The sequence below is a fragment of the Bactrocera latifrons genome, unplaced genomic scaffold, assembly GCF_001853355.1.
Source record: "Bactrocera latifrons isolate USDA-ARS-PBARC rearing strain unplaced genomic scaffold, ASM185335v1 scaffold_126, whole genome shotgun sequence".
Lineage (NCBI taxonomy): Eukaryota > Metazoa > Arthropoda > Insecta > Diptera > Tephritidae > Bactrocera > Bactrocera latifrons.
This window is the reverse complement of record NW_017534697.1, coordinates 251,366-266,628: the sequence shown is the minus strand read 5'-3', so window position 1 is coordinate 266,628 and position 15,263 is coordinate 251,366. Positions and strand designations below refer to the sequence as shown.

General features: G+C 37.7%; 1 protein-coding gene across 2 annotated transcripts in view; it reads left to right on the top strand.

Moving 5' to 3' along the window:
• LOC108978718 (guanylate cyclase soluble subunit beta-1) overlaps window positions 1-15,263 on the top strand; it is a 95,322-nt gene that overhangs the window by 27,670 nt on the left and 52,389 nt on the right. The gene's annotated exons all lie outside the window — the stretch shown is intronic.

Genomic DNA, 15,263 nt, shown 5'->3' with positions numbered 1-15,263 from the left:
TAACGATGTGTGAAATTCTCATGATGATTCTCCTTGCCTCGAATTGCTAAATGTTTGGAACATTTTACGATTTAGCAAGAAACTAGGGCCAATCTGGTCTTTTGTTGGTATCAAAGGTTTCACTTTTAAGCAGTTTAAATTTTAAACAACAACGAACCAGCACGAAAGTGAGTTCCAAAACACGGTGAATGGAAGCATGTTGAAATATGCAAAGCCATTATTTAGAAAGAAGTGGCATATTTGCTAAATATGCGTTTAACATTATTATCCAATCACTTATTATTTACTTTCCATATTTAATTGTACACATTTTTGTAATTGACATTCAGTGTACTCGCTAAGCCCGCCAAACAATGCAGAACCTAGATTGCTAAACGGGGCTGCCTTAAATCGCTTCTGATTATATATGGGAACGCATGTGTATAAATAAGTACAACATCCTGCTTAACAGTGGGAATTTATCAGCGCAATCAGTTGTAATTGATATTCAACTAACTCGACGAAGCATACAAACTTATGCAGGTGTATACACGCAAGCGAAGAGTTGTGTAGCTATAAACGGGCGCGTGCCAAGTGCCTCTCATTGAGCAAATTTGATACGGTAAAAAGATAGACCGAGCATTTATAAAAGCGCGAAATCAATTAGAAAATGACTTGCCAAGTAAACATACAGACACCCTCTGAGGTACTTATACTAGAATGTATATTCACAACAGATTATAGCCAGGAAGAGCGAGAGTGTAGCAGACAAGTTTGGTACGACCGCGCTTAGTTAATTTTAATTATGTGCGTTAAAAACATATAAAGACATGAGCTCAGCATAATTAGAATTCCATGTTTGCTAAATGAGGACACGAATGTGGGTTGTCGAATGAGTACCACATTTACGTGTTTGAAACATATGAGGTGTGAATCTGCAAATTTTCATAATTCTACATAATGTACATAACCTCAATTTGTCAGTATATCATGCATATTACTGCCGGCAAAAAGGAGAATTATTAGTTTAATCATTATATTCCATGCATGCGGTTTCCATAAATTCAGAATTTCTGCCTGAAGGTAATCTGTCTTCTTGAAGAGAATTTGGGGCTTTCAGTTCACTAAAATCAATTTGCAAATACAAAGTAATTTTAAATAGTAAGTATTGTTGTTTTTATCAAAAACACGTCAGTCAAACGATGGCTCCTCACAAACATACACAATTTTCTACTATGAGCAAAAAATAGTAAGACTTTTTTTATAATTTCTAAATTCCTAATTTATTCTTCAAAATCTATGTCGTCCCCTCAAAGTAATCCCCTTAATACACTTTTGCCAAAGTTTTTTTAAATCCTCGAAGTATATGTTAAAAGCAATTTCCGGAGTAGCCTTCAATACGCGTAGCGATTCACGTTCAATATTTTCAATTGAATCAAAACAATTTCCTCGGAACGGTCTGAACGGTTTGAATTTGTCTCCCTCTAGGCAGACTGGGTTGAGATTTTTCTAGCTTTCAAGCTTTCTAACCATACACATTTTACTTCGTGTCTCTGGAGAGAAGGCTTTGAGTCTAATAAGACTGGTTATGTTTTGAGTTTACTTTTTCAGTGATGTACAGACATCTTGCTTATTCGAACTTCCAGAGCATCTCCATTTCATTCACATCATGCAGAACTGCAACTTCGGAAAAATAAAAAACCCTTTCGCATAAAACACAATATATAAACTGCTTCAAAAATGATACTGAACCAGTCCTCCCCTTCCTACACAAATGCCCACTCTTTCCAACTTCCACTTTAATGCCTGTTTGGATTGAATTTTCTATTAAAAGTAAAATATTATCATTCTTCAAAAATATTCGATGGCTATCAAATTTCAGCTCGGATTCTGTGTTCCTCCTATCCTTTAGGCACTATTGAAAAATATACTTATTACAATATAAAAGGGTATTCCTTGTGATGCTTTTTTGCAGAAATTTCTGGAAACTGTTGAAATATTGCTAAATTTGTCGGCTTTGATTTCTCCTTGAAAACATTCAGCCTTAAGTCTAGCTAAAGGGCTATCACAAACACATCCTTCTGCTGAGGCAGCCATTCGGTTGACCACTGAAAACGACAAACTAACGGCAGATGAGTATGTGTGCGCCATGTTAGTTTGGAAAGCCACACGAGCTTTTCATTTCAGCAAATTGAAATCTTTTCGGATGCATTCAACAATTCCACGCGCTAGTTGTGGCAAACGGAGCAGTCATTATTGTGGCCTTGTTGTGTTGCATGTTCTCAGCATTAATATTAGTTGTGAGGCTACATTATCTCAGCTATTGCCGCTTCCTAAAGCACAAGCACACACACAGCAACAACAATGTCAACTGCCAACGACACCGCAACCAGCCGCAAAGGCTATTCAAAGCTCCACGGCTCGGGTAGTGCCCGAGTTTCAGCAACACTAAATGCGACGCATTGTGGAACGAGTGGCTGCAGCCAACGGAAGCAAGTGGCATGCATGCGGCGCATCACTTTTTGCTATTGTTGTTACCGCCTTTTGTGTGCGTTTTGTGCCAAAAGTCAGTGTTACACAGTGTAAATCACCCATACATGCTTAATGGGCTTGTTTGCTTACATTTAATTGCTTCGTTTTTTGTTGTGCTTTTCCATGTTGCTCATTCTCATTTGCATTAAATTGTTGTTGTTATTTTTATATTTTTTTTTACTTTTTTTTCCATAAAGGATATTTCAAAGAATTTATTATTTGAACCCTGCTAGCTTTAATCCGAAATATCAGCCGAAAATTGTTTGAAAAAGCTGGAAATCGTTTTAAAAATTTTTTAAAACTTTACTTTTTAAAATTTATTTCTTACTTAAATGAAATTCCAAGGAATCCTTTAATGACTGCTTACGTCCGGTTTCAATATTTGCCTATTATTTATTTAAAAACCACTTCCACTTTAATTTCGTGTAATACCAATTTATCCACACAAAATCATTGAGAAGTTAAAAATCATACTGATAGAGCAAAAAAGGCAAAAAAAAAGAATGTAAAAGCAAATATGAGAAGCAGGAACACTCTGTAGACAACTTAGAACTTGCAGATTTGAGTAAAACTGTCAATTCCTGTATTAAAAGCAAACTTAATCCACACACTCTCCAATTCATGCAAATCTTGAATCAAACATTAACATGATTACTCTACATTGTAATTATATTACCAATTTTGATATACCAACAGCATACTTTATGAATATATATTCGATGAAAGAACACTTCACTTTAGTTATGAACTTGCTTTTTAAGTATGTGTTGATACTTAACGAGTATCTTAAATTAAAGAGGAATGATTACATCTAATATAAACCCGACTGCTCAACTTGATGAAATCACAAAATTTCAGTATCAGAACATAAGCTCATGAAGACTTCAATCCTCTATAACCACGAGCACGAGAATGGGTATGGAACATGAGGGATTTCTCATTCTGTAAAGTATAAAATATTAAAATATATAGTAACATGTTAAGTAGAGCAACCTATCATTTTATACACTTGCAACTTTCAACGATCAAAGATGGGAAAATTCCTTCAGGTGCTGGCAAATCGTTATATTTATCAATTGTTGCCAATAACACTTACTACACAAATACACATACTACCCTGATACTGAAAAACTGTTCTCAGGGTTTCATAAAGTACCTCACATACATTTACCAATCACATGGAGTAATGTTATTCGGATGTTCCAAAATCTTGATACTTGTTATACGGGAACTAAGTCATGTTTTCGCACAATTTTATCCATTTTAGGCATAAAGATGCAATGTTCTGAGTAAAATACGCTCTATCACTTTTATCGCGCATTTTCTCCGATATATAGGTATAAAGTCACCCGGAAGTTCAAAAATCTATATATTTGGTATATGGGAGCTCAGGGAATTATTGACCCCATTTGACCCAATTGTAGCACAAAGACATGCCACTATCAAATAAGAATTCCCTGCAAACTTCAATTATAAATCTGAAACATTAACAAATGTTTTCGGAAAACAGTAAACTGTAGATACTGGGGTACATATATTCGGTACTCAGGGGATTGAACAGTTTTTTTTGAATTTGGACAAATTTCTACGCAAGTTAGAAAATTTGGTTTTAGTTGCAAGGGTATAACAATAACTATTTTTAAATACAAATTCCTGTAGAATACTCCTGAATACCTCTTCTGTATTTTACTTTTCACTTTCCAATCGGCATCTCCTTTAATGAATGACGAATGAAATACAATTATCTCTTCACAAACGCGTTACTTACTGGACAAATGGAAAGTCAGAAAGCATTTTCGCAGTGCAAAACGCAGGCGAAAGACAAAAGAAAGATAAGAACAAAAAGCAAAACGGAAAACAAACAAATTAGCCGACCACAACGCACATTTATCAAGCGCTATCGACAACTGCTAATGATGCAGCAATACTCCAAGCCCCAGAAAGGCCAACTAAAACACCACACACATCCACAAGACAATGGAGACGAATACCACGCATTAAGGCGGAATGTGCATGTATTGAATGTGTTAGATAGTCAACTCTTGGTCTACGAACTTCTGGACCATATTGTGGGCAGACAATGGAACGAAGAGCTTTCGGACTCATAACAAACACAAAACATGTGCGAAGAAGAAGTGTGAAACAAGCGTCACATTAATGCAATCAGCGGATGCGACAAACAAAGGCACCGAAGAGTGGTGGCTTCGCACGAGAAGCGGCGAAAGCGAGGGTACACAAAATGAAAGCCAACTGTGTATGAGTGGCAGCAGCACTTTCATCAATTACAGCGTGATAAGTGCGCACTCTACCATTCCAATACACACTTGCGTATATATGTACATATGTAGGAATTCGTGGCAGTGTGCTTTAAAATGTCGGCAGGGCGTATGCGTAACCTCAACAATCTCGGTCTTTTATCTGCGGTGCGTATGTGTATCCCTCAATGGGAGGTACATGTGTACGTTAGCTTGAGTGGTATTGCTTTTTATTTGTACGAAGACAAATAAAGTATATTTAGCAGTGCTGTGGCTTTGCCCTTCCACTAATACCACTCGCTCTTCTACAAAAGCTGTCCACAGGGCTGACATGTGTTCGCGGCCAACAAGCAGTTGTTATTTTTAGGCTTTTATTTTTATGCTTTTATGTTTTGACTCTTCCACATGAGCAATATGTATCATATGCCGCAGACACAGTTATCCGCTCCGCTCCGCTCTCTAATTTTGTTTTAGGTGCTTGTAATGCCATTCAATATGCGCCTGCTTATGTCTATCAAGTGCGTCTACATGGATGAGGTTGTACACATATATTATTATCATCTGCAATGTACATATGCTCGTAAATGTCATTATGTTCAAGTGTGTCTACGCACTTTTTCAGGAATGTTGACACAATAAAGAATAAAGGCGAAGAAATCCGCTACTTTATTGTGTCCATAAAACGATATTCCCCTTGCTGCCATGTCAAATGGACAAGACGTGTTTGGTCACAGATTTAAGTTTCCAACTTGACAAGCGGTACAAAAATTAACTCAACTAACAGAGACAAAAGGTCTATATTTTGGTTAATACTTTTACGATCCACTCAGTCAAGAAAGTCGACTGAAATATTCTTCGAATCCCTTTCAGACTCCAGACTCCCTGTAAGTAATTCAACGAAGAAGAGAGTTCAAAAAGTTTTTAGTTCCATTGACATTGCACTTGTGTTTGTCTATTCACCATTGGGTTCCACATCCAATCAATTCCGAATATACAAACAAAACCTGACAAGTTATAATGATGAAAAATTACGCCAGCTATTATGGCACGTCTTTAATTTAGTAAAGAAGAATAAATAAAGACAAAAGCTTTTAAATAAACACAAACGTAAACAATCAAATAACGCAGACTCAAGCGAAAGCACAACCTATCATACACTGAGCTTTATTAAATTATTATTGTTTGACACTTTCAACGTGTTCGACACGCCGTCATCAATAAGCAATCAACATCCAGCGGTGGCCCGCGCTCGTGCTGCTTACCCGAACCTAAATGCCGACGTTCATGTCTTCTTAATTTACAAAGTAAAAATCAAAAACATGAAAAAACCTCCACAAAACGGACAGAAAATCAACCAAAAAGTTGAGATTTGGTAATAGGAGCAAATGCCTTAATAGCATTAACTAATATAACTCTAAACTTTTTTCTACTAAAAATAATTTTTTTATTTACCGAATTTGTATTCGAAAACGCATAAAGACGGGAAGTACAAATATATTGAACAGGCTTACCTTCGCCAATGCTGAGGCCGCACAAAACAAATACATAAACAAACGCATACATATATTTATATCAGGCGCGTATGCACTGACATATATGCAATACGTATGCACTCAACAATTAACAAACAAACATATTTACTTAAGATAAAATGTTGACCTAAGATATGCATTTAGGCAATTGAATACAAATGTGCATGTGAACTTAAAAACAACCCCATACCATCTAGCCATGTAGCCCCAGTGGTAAGGATATAAAGCATCTTATTTAAATTTAAAAGTTTGATCTTACAAATCAAACAGCTTAATTATAATTCAAACACGGGACTTCCTTCTTCAACAATTTAAACACATTCAACAGCCATTCTACAAAAACTTCTTTTATCCACCTTAGTTCTAATTTCAAGAACTAATTTAACATTCGACGCGGCCCACAAGTGTATGCCAGCAAAGCGAGAAGTTCAAAATAAAAAAGTGGCCGGCTATTTAATCTTAAGTGGCCATTGATGGAGCAAACGCCACGCTGCGGTGATAAACAGATTACCAAGATTACTGCGTAAAGTATCAGCACTTGGCCTGTCCAGTCTCCATTAGTATAAGGCTGTACAGAGAATTGTTACTTTGAAGAAAAAAAATATCAATTAAAATTCAGAGAGCACGCATTTTCTGAATGGTTTTCAGTACTTAAACTGTCAGCATGAACAAACTATGATGTATTTGCCTACAGTTATACAAATATACATACAGATGTGATATGACAGAGTGAGAATACGTGGAAGCTTGAGTTTGATTGTAAGTAACAGGTTTGAATCAACAATTTGAAAATTCAAGGTTAAAATTCAATTAAAAACAACAAATGTGCGAATATTCCACATATTTGCAGTTATTTTTTCATATCTGCGAACTATTTTATGCGCTTCACACAGTTAAAATGATCGGACGTCGAAAGATAAGACTACAACGGTGGACTTGCAAAGTGAGTTCGTTTTTTGGACAAGAACTCCTGACAGCGACAAGAGACACACATTTTCATGTTCACATGTAAATACGCAAGTCTTTGGGGGCTGACTCTCACCATCACGGTCGGGCAACTTGCCATATTTCAATTACGACTGCTGAATACAGCACGGCATCACCGACTATGCGACTACCTCTAATGAGAAACTGTCGCCACCACAATTCACGATATCAGCACTTCACGGTGGACGGTCTATACCTGGAGTCGCATTGTAGTGTGCTCACGCATACATGACTGCGAGCTTGCTTTCACTTGTGAAGGTCACAGCAATTGACGATTAAATTTCAACGCCACATTCAACAACTACACACTCATGTATATTGCGCTGGGGAACGAGCATGTTTTGACCTTTCCGTGCTCACCGGTGTGATAAACTGTTTAATAATCAACGGCATGACAGCTTGACATCAGCTTAACTCGACCGTCTCGCTATCCAGCTGCGCTTGTCTTTTGTCGCCTTAATAGTCGCAGATTCGGATGCCCTTTCGACCGCTTGCTTTCCATGAATATCTCACGTAGAAAGAAAAAGCAGAGGACGTTTTGCGTAAATTAAAATATTTTGTTTAGTAATTAAAACTAAGCTTACAGAGAAAAATGAGTGCTAAGTAAGGTTCTGAGGCAGCCGATTCCTAAAGGTCCCAAACTAACTGCTAAAAAACTGGCAAGTATTTAAGCTCAAGTTATGATTTAGTGAAGAAGTCGTCAGACCAATATAGAGAAACTGGAAACGTAGATGACGATACAGAAAGAGGGAGGAATCCCGTGACATTCTTCATTTGAGGAGAAAGCAGTGCTCAGTCTTAAAGAAGCTATATATATATTTGTTTACACAATACGTGACCGACTTCAGATATCTGTAATCAAACCTCTATTTTCACAAACGCACAAAAATTGAATTGTATTCTTGTTTGGCATTTCATCATGGAAGGACTTACTCGTAAACAATGTTTTCATGTTTTCAGCCTACTGAGCGTGCTATTCGCAATACCATCGCTCATCTTGAGGCTCAGCACTCATTATTGGATAATATTCACGTCCAGCACGCAATGAAGGAAATATAGCAACCGTAGCGTGTGTCTCTACAATTGTACAAGAGCTGAAGCCACTTGATCTTCCCAAGCGATATTGCTTTGCTCTATGGGCCCTTGAAAAGTTAAAAGGAGAAGAAGAAGGCCGATTTCCAGACATCGCATCAATCAATGAATTTATTGAAAGAACACTTCGGTCGAAAATTGGATTCAACGGGTGGACCATCTGATGTTCTTTCGAATGATAACAAAAATTCCCCATTAAATTTGAAGTTTCTGTGTTTTTTGTTTAAAAAAGTAGGAAACTTCGAAATGGAATACCCTTTACGTACATCTTCGTAGATTAATATTGTATTCGTGTGATTAGTTTGTTTACCATTAATGCAAAAGTAGCTAATTTATTGAGTAGATTTGGCTATAGTTAAAGGAGATATCGTTACAGCGCTGTTTACATATTTCCCAATCTCATCTTTCCCTCTCTCTAAGTGTTCTCTTGGCGCTTTTTCAAAAATATTTACATACATAATATTAATCAGTTACATCACCGCCTAGTTTTATCCCCATATCTGGTTTCGCTTTGCAGAAGCCCTTAAATAATTTTCCACATAAATGTTCCGCGAATATGCAGTAGCCTCCTACATACTTTATCACAATTGAATAACATGATTTATGATAAAATATGATTTAGACCACACCTGTGATTCCGCAAAGTCTCAATGAAATTTATAAGAGACACCGGAAGGATCAGATAGGCGGCTGCAGCATTACTTGCGATTACTACTGATGATTTCGTTATATCATTTATTTAAAAAGCTTTTGTATATATGTATGTTGATTCATTTCTTGCAGTTGGCATCATGGCAGACGCTCCATTAATTCGACAAGCTCCAAAGCCGCCTGTGGTCTCGTTTGCTGCTGCTGTTGATTCGCTTAACGATGAATGCTGTTTAAATTTATTTAGCATAAATCGTGTTATTGTATTTTCTCTAGCGAAAGCCATTTCGACGGCTGACAAGACATTTCGTTTTTATTTCCTCCCTTACCGTTATACGTTCCATAATCATGGTTATATTTTTTCTCGGATGCGATTTTACTTTGGTATTTTATTCTTCATTGCTGGCTTGTGCGTACTAATGCGCTTATGGGCATTTCGTGACCAAATGTCTCGGTCGACATTTTATTACTATGAACTACTTGTTACTTATTGAGCGACTTTTTCTTTGTGCCGGACCAGTAGTAGCATCTAATCGCCTTTCAAGCGCAATGAGGGCGGGAAGCAGTTACTAAATTAAACAGTAAATTAGCAAATAACTCACGAAATTAGACTGTGTTTACACACAATGGGCGAACAATTAGACACAGCGAATTGTGTGCAATTACAAACTCGCTTTTCTGTGGTAACTAAAGCCGATTAAAATACTTGTACTTATGTACTTATAGACAAGTGTATGTTTGTCATAACTTATTTATATGCACATATCTATATTTAATAAAATATATTATATATAATATTATCTATAAAATATTATAACTTGCAATTTTCCATAAAAATCTGATTTTTTCGGCACAAATTATGTTCATAACTGTGTTGGTCCATTTTTTATGCTTAAACCTAAAAGCAATCAACAATTGAACTTTTCTGAGTTCTTTTAAAAGCAATAGAATAACACTCAGGTTGACAGCATGCAAAGTTGCGGTCGTTTCTTCCCAGGGGAGCACCTCACTCATGCTTATGTAATTTTCAACCAAAAAAAGTTGTGAATGAGTAATTTACTTAAATTAACTATGAGAGGACAGTTCTGACATTAATAAATTTGATTAATACGCTTCGTTTGGTTTCTACGAGTGACAGAGAGGGTTCACAGGCCGAGAGCTTGTTATTCTCCAGTTCTCACGGGAAATTATAAGAGCAAATAAACTGCATACCGGAAGGGGGCGACCATTTCCATGCCTACAAGTAGAGATGAATCAGAAAAATAAACGTACATACTATATTTTTAAGCATGTTTCTTAAACGTCTAAGCTCCAAGCATTAAGTTGACATGCTTATCCTTACAAATGTCCTCCACACAATGCCAACAGTGATGAAGAGCTGGCAACGAAAAGCGTAACGTGAGGCATCTGAAGTGGAAGCAGCTTAAAATACGCCTCAGCATTGTTGCTTCTGTCGCTGAGTTGGCTAACAAAACGATTTGTATACTTCCTCAAGAACACGAGTGTTGGTATGGGTGTGATCCCATACCCACACACACGCACATAGGCGCACATAATGTGTCAGTGTAGCTGCTAATGTGCCAGATAATGAACTTGCAGCAACGACCTCTTTCCACCGCCGAAAGCATGTGGGCTTGAACGGCGCCTGCAGCAGCCAAGTGTCGGGAAATGTTAACGTGCAACGTGTGTGTTGGTGTGGGTGTGTACGGGTGCATGACAGCATTTACTAATACATGCAGAGGAACCGATGCGGATTATTGTATTGTTACAAATTTTTCTAGGCGCATTAAGTGCGTGGTTACAAGCGTGCACATTCAGGCAACTGCAACTCAGACCGAACCGCGAAGACACGCGAAAGGCTGAAGCACGACCGCAATAAATGCAAGAAAATGAAATTAGCAAGGCACAAACCCACACACATTTCCATCGCTACATAATAATAATAATATTATATTATATTTGTAAGCGCTTSACACACATACACCCACAAGCAAACAGACATGGCGCTTAGTTGTGTTAGTTTGTGTTTGTGTGGTTGAGCGGAAGTGGTTGTGAAATAAGGTTAAAAGCCACTTATGGCACATCCAACGTCGTGTGCAGCATTATTTCGCCCTGAGCGGGCGAGTGGAGGTGGAGGAGGGCGTTAGCTCAAGTAAGTCACTGGCACAACTGTCAAGTCGCTGCAGTGAAGCATTTCTTTACACATATCGTCTAACTCACTCTGGGTATATCATCAGCCGTAGCGGAGCTTGCAACTAAGTTCAACACAACTATGCCAAACAACAAAGACCCGGCAGTGAAAAGCGACGATGTGACATCATTTCTTTTGAAGCGATTTCGTGGAATAATATAAGGAAACTGTGTGTGAACGTAATCTAGATGTCATATGCCTCCTAGAGCAACGGAAGTGGTTAGCCATTCTAATATTATTTTTGTAGATCTTTGCCTTAGCCGTCAGCTCTATCATGCTAGTATGCCATTTGTACAATTGCTCCACTTTTCCAGCAGGGCTGTAGGTGTCCCGCTACTGGTGCACCCGGTACGCTTCGCTGATTTGTGATTCTACTTACACCAATAATATTGCTTGCTTTGCTCTGGTGCAAATTTGCTTGACAAGCACCGCGGCTAACTTATTCATACGGAAATATTTACTCACACACATTTAAATGTAATCATAAAAGAATCGCTTAAACTCGCAAATAAAATAAAAAATTTATTTTTATGCATACTTGGAAGCATATGCTCCCACGGAAATGGTAATGGCAATAGTTGGAGGACTTTAAATGTGTACGAAATATTCATATGCAAGTTAATAACATTAATGCGTTGCTTTTCAAAAGCAAGCACCGTTATTCCGAGCAATCAGCCGCGTTTTTTTGCCACTTTAGCTCATTTGTGAATTGATAATAAATATAAAGATAATTTCTTTTTTAAGTTTTATAATAGATTCCTTTTTCTGAGTAAGTTTAATACATATATCCTGCCGGACCACTGATTATCAAAATGTTTTCGGAAACCTAAAACAATAAAAATGGAATGTCATGACTTTTTAAGTACATTTTTAAGGGCACTTCAAAGCAACCCAATATCACCGGACCAGGCCGCCTCTTTAGCTTCCTATCTTCATCTGAATAAAACCGTGTATTTCGCTTCATGCGTACCTATTATTTGCTCTCCGCAAAGCTTGGCATCATTCCCCAAATGCGTATCAGCTGAAGCAGCCGACTGGTTTGGCAAAGCGGAAAATTTTGTGTGCGGATGACAGGTGTGCCCCGTGCTGTCATCTATAAAAGCTTGTGGAAAATTGCAGGTGGAAAGGTGTGCTGGCGACAGCAGATATGCCGGCAGGCGGCAGTTGGCATCTCACTGAACTTGTCAGTAGCAATAATCGCTGCAGCTGTTGGTGTTGTTGCCGCGATAACTGGAATGCACGGCGTGCCGGAATGACAGCTGTGCCGACGGTGTTTGTGAAGTTTTTAAGCTCAGCGCGCTTGAACATGCGGCATGGCGTGCGGCACAAGTGGCGCCACACCTAGCCGCTACGGTAGCCAGCATATACGGTTGAGGCATTCCGTGATTGACAAATTATTAGTGGCTATTTATGATAAGTGTCATTAAGAAATGCAATGGGACCGCAGTTAGACTTGGTGGATTTGAATTTGTATCATTTGTTTGTATGTTGACTTTTTAATTTCGCGATGTATGTTATTTGCTCATTTTAATTTAATGTATGTATATTATTTGTCGCCAAAAAGAAATGCCTTCAAGACAAATTTTTCGTGATAACTGTCAATATTTGTCTTTGGTTTGCAAAGATCTAATCTCCTATAATGAAAGATATAAATATTTTTCATGACGACGTGGTGAAATTAACAACCGGATTCTTTGATGGCTGTCAGGTTATTGAAATTCATGTTCAATACACACATTTTGTCTTATTGAAAAACAAGGAAAAATATAAAACAAATCCCCAAAATTGACTTGCCACACTCCCAAAAAATACTGAGTGTAATTTACCCATAATGAGCACGCCCTATACTCCTTCGTTTAGCTAATTAAGCCATTTGTTAAGTCTCAAAAACAAATTAATCAAAGTCACGAATGTTCTGGCAACTGACCCAATCACTTCCCCGCACAGACGCACTGTACATTAATGACATAAATCTTTACAATTTTACAAATCGCATTTTTTGTGATCGATTTAGGATACTTTTTCACTTTTCATTTCCTTCATTTCGTCAACCAAACCGATTTAAATTAAAACCCAAAACACATTCCCGACAAGCGGCTGCAAGAAACTCACTCGTGTAAATATAGTAAACAGCCATGTATGCATGTGTGTGTGTTACTTACACATGTGCATGGACGATTACTTTTATTCACTGGAACTCAAGCGAACTGAAAAGTGAATAGAAAGCGCCATACACACACACATATGTAATAGGACACATGCATATATATATTTTTATTATATATAATATATTTTGTTCAGATTGAATTTCCTGGCTCATTTAACACGATGGCAAGCGCCGTTACTCCAAAGAATCGCACGATGACAACGACAAACATGCAACAAAGCGAGAGACGGACAGAGCTTCGGACCGCCAACTGGGCACACAACCGGTAAAAAATGTTCGAAGAAAAACGGTGGAAAGGAAAGATGGCAGAAATATTGTAAAGCTTTGGCAGTATTGTGTGTGTGAAGCGAATGGGCGGAGCTGCAGGGTCTGACTGTCTGACAGACAGTACAGACGAGCAGTCTCCTGAGAATGTAAGCGTAATGATAGAGCGGTGGACAGAATCTAAAATAGCAGGAATACATATACATATATACCATATGTAGGTAATTATCTAAAGATGCATGTTTGGCAGTGATTGATTTCCTAAGTCAACAAATGTCTGCGCATCTCTGCCATTACATCCTCATTTCCGTTTGATACCCATCCTCTGCACGGTCAATCGCTCACCCGTTCACTACTCGAATATTTAAAAACCTGCTGCACATGAGTAATCCAGTGGTAGTCACACCTATTGAAACACCAACCACCGGGTGTTAGGTTCCTTTCATCGCATCGCCATTACTTTCCGAATTGCATAGTTTTCTGTCAAATTTAATACTTGGAAAATACATCATTCATGATTGCACATGAGAGCAAGCATCAAAAGCGCTATGAGTGATGATGAATTACAAAATTAAAAACTTTTAGATTCTCATATTGCCAGCAAAGTTTTCAGACACAAGCAACTACACAGCTTACACGCACGTGGTGCACTAATGTATTTACTACATTTTCTTACATCCGTCTTCATAGCCATCATTGGCAGAGCTTGAGGGATTCATCGTAATTTCATACTCATTAAAAATTCGTTTCCTTCCTCTAATATTTAACACGTTTGTGCGAAACTAGCGTGGTGCGCGTTAATTTACAGTATACATACATGCGCTTGAACCATAGTATTGCTATCCATTCACGTGTCACAACTGCGGTTTTGTGCCAACTTTTCTAATATGAAAATAATACGATATTTTGGTCTTCTTCAAAAGTTATTAATGTTTGTGCCTCCATTGTATTCTTAACTACATTATAGAACGTTATATTCATCTAAAACATCTTATGGATATAATTCTTGATTTGGTTTAATTGTTCGATCGCATTTTTGTTCGTGGAATCTGATACATACATTTGTCAAAAAAGTACCCGGAAATTGTAAAAAAAGCAAATTCATCAATATTTATTTTGACGCCTTCAAAGTAATCCCCAACAGTTTTAATTCGCTAATGCCAACGATTTTTGCATTCCTCGAGACACTTTTCATAAGCACTTTTTGAGATTGCCTTAACAATAACGCTTAGTGCAATAACGCTTTTCATACCTAAAATATCCATCACAATCATTCGAAGGGACTCACGAGAGAAGTCGAGCTATCTTTCCTTCTCGCTAGCATTTGTCTGACGATTTTCAATCACCATATTCTTCACCTTTTCAACATTTTCATCCTTTGAAGGGGTCGAATGTCGTCCAGAACGCGGAAAACTTTCAACGATATAGCGATCGTTTTTGGAGGCATTGTACCACGCGTGTGTTTTTGATAAAACTGAACCCCGTAAGCCTTTTTCAACATTCGCAACGATTCCGCACAAATAATTTGGTTAGAAATACCAACTTTGAGACATATTCTTTGTTCGATATTTTTATCCATTGTACAAATCATAGCGCACTAATGAAGTATGGCGACT